The sequence below is a fragment of the Buceros rhinoceros genome, unplaced genomic scaffold (assembly GCF_000710305.1).
Source record: "Buceros rhinoceros silvestris isolate BGI_N320 unplaced genomic scaffold, ASM71030v1 scaffold39389, whole genome shotgun sequence".
Classification (NCBI taxonomy): Eukaryota; Metazoa; Chordata; class Aves; order Bucerotiformes; family Bucerotidae; genus Buceros; species Buceros rhinoceros.
The window spans coordinates 12,593-19,195 of record NW_010430443.1 but is presented as its reverse complement, the minus strand read 5'-3'; the positions used below and the strand labels follow the sequence as shown (position 1 = coordinate 19,195).

Genomic DNA, 6,603 nt, shown 5'->3' with positions numbered 1-6,603 from the left:
CATATATAGTATATATGTTATCTTAAACTTATATATTTTAAAATGCCACTACTAGCCAGCGCAGCTAAAAATGAAATACATTCCCAACTGCTTCTGCCGACGGCAGAGGCAGCTTCTTAACGTGGCTCTTGCTTCTCTCTCACCATAACTACTTCTAACCTCAAGCACGGGTCCTTGGCTGTCTGACCTCTACACTCTAGTTATGCAATGTCCTTAGAGAATTCTGTGCACTGGCCACTGTGATGGAAACCAATGGGCCGGGAGTGCTTTGAGTTTATGAGTAATTGTTCTGCCAAAGTTGGTGTTTGTGTGACGAGCATGTAAACCTGTCAGATAATCAGCAGAGGTCCCAGTCGGTAAGGGCATGCGTAGTCGCTTCCACCTAAAGGCTAGGGCCAGCCCCTCAGCAGGTGTCTCCTCTCCGATGGTGGGCGCTAGTTAGGAATGTGTTGGCACTTAGCAGCTGTGGTGAGGGGCAGCACTCGCGAGGAGGCCGGCTTGAAAGTCCCATCCGCTGGTCTGCGCTCACAGAGACCTGTTGGCAGTCAGCGGCACCTCTGCTTTATTATTTGACACTTTACATCTAAAAAGTCTTCTCTTTCTATTTATGTAACCCATAGTCTTTGAAGAGTATGGAAAATGGCATTTCTCTCTGACCTCTAGAAGTTCAAGTGTCATGGGAAAAAGAAACAGGAACCCCCCCCCTTTACTCTTATGGACCTCATTTCAATATACTGTTTACAGTTTGACGGAATTGTATAATTTAATATTTCTCTTGTACTGTAGTTTATATTTATTTACAGATTTTTTTTTGTACTGTGTGATTTGAATTTTTTGTTCCTTGCTATGATCAATGTTTTATGTAGTAGAGCACTTATGATCACAAATTAAGGTTTTTGGTTTGATTGCACTACATTAATTTTTTTAATGCAGTTCTGATTTTTTGACTGGACTAAATAAGCTGTGTCTTAATGTATGTGATAAGTACTTTAAAATTTTTATTTCATGTGGTCCATTTATTTTTTGCATTGTATGTCAAAGCGCTAATTCTCTTGTTGTGCATGTGTAAGACTTAATGGCTCCATTGTATTATTTGACCATGTCATTTTGGAAACACATTCCCAGCTGTAACGTTGTGTATGGTAGTTTTCACTGGATGCTAGACTTTTCAAAACCACTATTCTTCTAATAAATTTTGTTGTGAAAAACTTTAAGGGGTTTTCCAGTTCTGTTGTTTCTAGTGTGCTTTCTGAATGCCCACACTAATCACCAAGGGTGTGAAATGCAAACTGTCACCAATCGGGAGAAGCAGGGGAGGAAGTGAGAATAGACGGTAGAACATTCTGGCTAAAGGATTGAGCTTTGGAGTCTCTGTACGCTGGTTCTTGTCCTAATCTGGGTTGGCCATAAAGCTGCCCGAGCCGCTGAGTGGAGAATACATGTGAAAGCTGAAACTCTGTCTCGTAGCAGCCCTGTCTCATGAACTCCCGTGCTCTAATTTGCTCTTCCCTACTGGCCGCCTTAATTCCTTTCACAGTAAATAATTTATCCGGCAAAGAGCGAACAGCCTCTCAGGGGAAAGAAAAAAAAAAAACCAAAACCCTGATGTAGGCTTGTTCACTGCACACTTAGTAACGAGTCAAGGTGGGAGCAGAGGTAACACAAGCTGGGCTGGGGACGCAGGCTGTTGCCTCCTGCGGTTCGGTGTGGCTGGTGTGTGCGCGGTTGGGTCAGGCAGCGGAGCAGGGTGCTGTTGAGCCGTGTACCAGAGGAGATGGGCCCAGGGTGAGGGAGGCTGAGGAGCTGCTTGCTCGCACCAGCAGGCAACTGGTGTTGCTTTGATTCTCTCTGGCCACCAGCCCTCCCTCTGCAGAGGGGGTAGGTCCCTTGCTTCTGGAAAGCTCCAGTGACTCTCCTGCTGCCCTCCTGCACAGGGGCACAAGGCAAACTCAGCAGTGACACCACGCTTCGGCTGGCCCTTGTTCAAGACCCGTATTTACGTTCCTGTGACCGTTCTTTGGGTTGAACTACTTTAGACATTATGCATTATTGATACCAAAGCGCTGAATACTAAAAAGTAGGTTACAGTAAGTGGTGTATAATGGAACCCACGTGAGTTTAGGCATTTCTGCTAACCTTGTGTTCAGTCCTAGGACGATTCTGAGAGATGCCGGGGGATTTCCCAGTTTTGGGAAAATTTGTAATGCTGCCTAGCGCAGGCTGCTTTTCTCCTGAGAAATTGCCTTTCTCAGCTGGTGCTATTGGAAAGTAGGTAATTCAGGGTTTGCATTTGCTAACACGACTTTCCAGTGCCTTTTTCTTTTTTAGGATCCTTAAAAAACTGTTACATTACAAACTAATTCCTGTATTCCTGTATGCTCATACTGGTACTAAAAGCAAAACAGTAAGGTAGCTGGGCATTGTCATTGGTTTAGCCTTACTTGGCAACTCTCTTTTAAATAGAAAACTTGCATTGACTAGAGGCTGGCTATTACACTTAGTCAGAATAGTAAGTCTTACATGCAAATAGCTTGAAAGCCTTGTGCTGTAAACTAGCATTTATCATAATTTTTTCTGTATGTCTGAATACATCTGTCAGATCTATGAAAATAGCCTTTGAAAGTGGTGAACCATATTCCCATCTGCCATTCTTTAGGTTGTATTGCACTCTGCCAGCTTTTCCCAGAACATTTTTAAGCGACACTTTTAGTCCTGCAATTATCAGAAATACCGAGTTTTTCTGGTTTTCCTAGAGGACTTGCTGATTGTCTTGCACTGCTCAGCTGAAGTTGTTCCGACTTAAAGGAAAACAGCCTCCAATTCTTCTCTTAAAGCTCTTTTCTGTAATTCAGATATGTAGCCTAACAAGGGTGACAAGGTGTTGCACCCAGACCCAGGAAGAAGCATCTGTTACTGCTGTTGTAGAAGTAGAAAAGAAACCTAATTAGCCTTATTAGGCAGCTTTTAAAAGTCTTCTGCTGGTTTATCTCAGCTTGTTCCAGCTGAGGATGGGTTTTGATTTGCTATTGGAAGAGGCAGCTGCCTCTTCTGAACCTGTAGGATAATATCTGGTCACCTTCTGGAGTAACAAGTCCTCCATGGAGTGGCGGTGGACTGTATCCCCACAGACACCTGGGCCATTTTCCACAGTCCCGATACTGCAGCAGATGTGAAAGGAGAGAGAGGCTCTGCGGGTTGCTCCTGGTGAAATTGTGTGCTCTGTCAAGGGAAGATTGGAAAGCTTCAGGTCGCTACCTGCAAGTGCTGGGCTTAATGCTGGGCCTGAAAGTACCCAGCTCCTTGACCTCTGCATGAAGGATCTGAAACACCCTTGTGTTGGCAATCAACTTTTGTGAGTGGAGCTGATTTAACTAAGGAAATTCCTGAGCATCACAATTTCATCCCCTCGCGCAACCGAACCCGAGCCGCTGTGTTGTGGCTGGGCCGAGTCCAGCAGCACCCTTAACTAAGGAAATTCCTGAGCATCACAATTTCATCCCCTCGCGCAACCGAACCCGAGCCGCTGTGTTGTGGCTGGCCAGAGTCCAGCAGCAGCAGCAGTGCGGAGCTTGCTCTGTGTCCTCAGTAAGGTGGATCACCACTGGCTTTCCTGCCTGAGTGCGCTGAACTCTCTGATTTCCTGGAGGCCTGACAAAAGCGGGTCTGGGAGGAGAGGGGGGATTTAAATCCTGATTCAGGGAGATACTTCAGCAAATCACTGATTTCTTAATCTGCAGACTCTGCTCTGGCTGATGCCCAGCCATTGGGTACTTGCTGAACCACGGTTTCAAAAGGTAGTAGGTTCTTGGAGCTTTTCAGGAATATGATTTATGTATAGAGGAACAGCGGTATAGACCAAAAGCCATTTCAAAAACCGAGCTTGAAGTGTTATGGGCAAATCTGGGAATATGGAGTTTGTTACAATGCAAGTGACAAAGAAATTAAAATAAATGGAATTTTTTAATGTAGTTATTCTCAGGATACTACAATGCTGGAAGGATCCCACATAACACCATTTGTGGGAGTAGTTTCCCCTGATCCGGTACATTTGAGGCAGACTCTGTGGTTTAAAATCAAAGATGTTCTCAATTGTCTAGTAGGAGATTCAGAAGAAATCTAAATGACTTCACACTTGTGAATTATGAATTAATTAAGTTCCTTCTTGCCCGCCTCCCTGAAAACCCCAGACAGCACAACCTTTGAAAGCTCTCTTTAGTAATCACGAAGAGGGAGCACAAAACAATTGCATCTTATTTTCACCAGTCACTTTTAACGTTTAAAATTTACAGGTCACATTTGCAAGAGAACTTCTGAAGTCTTCTGCCGCCGCCGCCTCCTCTGCAGGTGCCATGCAGCTCTGCAGGAGGTCTGTTCCGTACACACTTGACTAAAAGGCAGATTTTCATGTGAGATGGCTGCAGCTCGAATACCCAGGCATTGTTTAAAAGCTCAGCTAAAATTAGAAGCGCTTAAGGTATGTTTCAGAGCATAGAAATATGAGCGCTGCTGCCTGAAAATGCGATGTTGCCTGTATGAAAATACAGCTGCGTCTCCCCAAGGGACCGACCAGATTCTCCGGCTGGTCTCAGGCTTACCAAGTGCGCACAGCCATGTGGCGAAGGACAGGGCAGCGGCTCCAGCTGCAGGCTGTGGGGGGTCCGGTGACACGCTTCCCCCAGCCCGTGCGGCTGCTCCTGCCTTGTCTGCCACGCTGCTCCCACCTGGGCTGGCTCCATCTCTGCTTGCCTGCCTGCCTTCGCTGGACGCCTGCCTCTGGGTGCGCATCAGCCAGCCCTGTGCTGGCAGGAGGAGTGGTTTGTCTGTAAAGGGTGATCAGGAAACTGCCGGTAAAAGCCATGGAGCAAAGAGATGGTTTTGTAACACCTGCTAAGGGGAGGTTGTTTGGTTTTTTTTTTTTTCTTTCTGACATGCACCAGGATCCCATCAACACGTGTCCCAGATCCATCCCATCCAGCTAATGAAGTGTAGGGCTCGTTTAACTCGCTTTGTATGCCATTCCTAGCTTTGAAGGGGGCTTAGCGCCTTTTATGGTTTCATTCCCTAAAGCCCCAAGCCTTTGGCTCTGCCTTTCTTCTCACTGAGCTTTAGAGGAAGGCTCTGGCACTGATTGTGAGAGTTACTCTGGCTCTGCAGGGGAAGAACCGACACTAGGAGAAGCTGAACAGCTTTCTCACTCATGTGAGCTGTTTTTTACACACAATGATAATTTTACGACTGATACCTGTGCTGGGACCCTTGCTGTAATCTAAGCCTGAGGTGCTTGCTTGGAGTTTCCACCACGTTCCCCTTTCAGGTGAAGGTGATGGTGCAGTTTTCTCATGTTTTCAGATGTGCTGTGGTCTCATGTGTGTCTTCCTCAGATTCCTTTCAGGCCTTTAAAGCAAGTAGCTGCATGTGAGGTATGAGCAGTGGTTTAAAACAGACTATTTGACTTTGAAAGGAGACTGGAAAAAGGCAATGTAGGATTCTGATTCTGCACAAGAAGCTCTCATAACAGACGTACTCGGATTGTACAGAAATATGAGTTTTCTTCTGATTTCTAGCCATCACACATCAGCCCAGGATGTGAAAGCTAAACCAGCTTACTCGGTACCTGAAGTGTGTTCGCTAATAACAGAGTTCTCGTTGGACCGTGGTGACAGCTACCTCCCCTGACTGCTCGCTAGAGGCTTGCCAAGCTGTAATTCAGTGAGCTGTTCTGCTGATGCATTAAAAAACCTAGATGTTTGCTGCTGTTTCAGGACCTGTGTTGGCTTTTCTCTAATAGACAGGCACAAGTGTGTGTACAGTAATGGTGACTGTTCAGTTGCTCTTTAATTATCCCCTTCTTGCCTATCCCTGTCTTTATGTTGGTGCCTCTACTTTGGTTTGAGTGTAGGCTGGATTGCTGATTGATGAAAGCAAAAATAACATAACTCTGGATTTAAAAGAAATTTTAAAATGCCTTGTGGCTCCTTTAATGATCTTATTGCTGAATTGGAATAACAATTAGTAACAAAGCTTAAAATCCATGTAACCTAGCACACAGTGACAGAGGTAGGGGATTAGTGCTGGTGAAGAGCAGGTTGGTGAATTTGGGTTTGGGCTGTTTTATCTGTTCTTTTCTAGCTCCAAAGTGGAAAAAAGGACTTCCCTCATGAGGTTTGTAGTAAGAGGAGTGAGGCCTCAGCAGGACAACAGGGGATCTGGCACTCAGCCTTTGTGGGTCAAAAATCCCCATGGCACATGTGGTTTGGGCTCTGGTGTCGCCGACTGTGTGGCTGCGAGGAGGATTTTTCAGAGGTGTTTTTGCTGCCGTTTCTGGGGATGGACACATTCTGTATTTCTCTGGTCCTATAAAGCACAGCAAAAATGCCAGCATCCCTTCAGTGCTGTGGTCTCATTACCACCGCGTGGTTAAGCATGAGTTCATTTCTCCGAGCTTACAGGGCTTGTGTAGTGCGCTTACTGCTAATACAATAAAAGACGTCTGCGGTAGAGGAAATCCGTCAGAGCTTGATGGACAGCGTGTGCTAATGGGTCATCATCATTTTAGTTTCCTCAGCAAAGGTTAGGGACTCATTTTCCCGCTGATGGGGGCAG

The 6,603-nt window shown here is 45.7% G+C and overlaps 1 long non-coding RNA gene across 1 annotated transcript; it reads left to right on the top strand.

Annotated features, from left to right (window-relative positions):
- The first annotated feature begins 217 nt into the window (after window positions 1–217).
- Window positions 218–1,210, top strand: LOC104499530. The gene is made up of 2 exons (XR_727836.1): window positions 218–356; window positions 461–1,210. It is a non-coding gene; the product is annotated as an uncharacterized LOC104499530 (long non-coding RNA).
- Window positions 1,211–6,603: the final 5,393 nt, after the last annotated feature.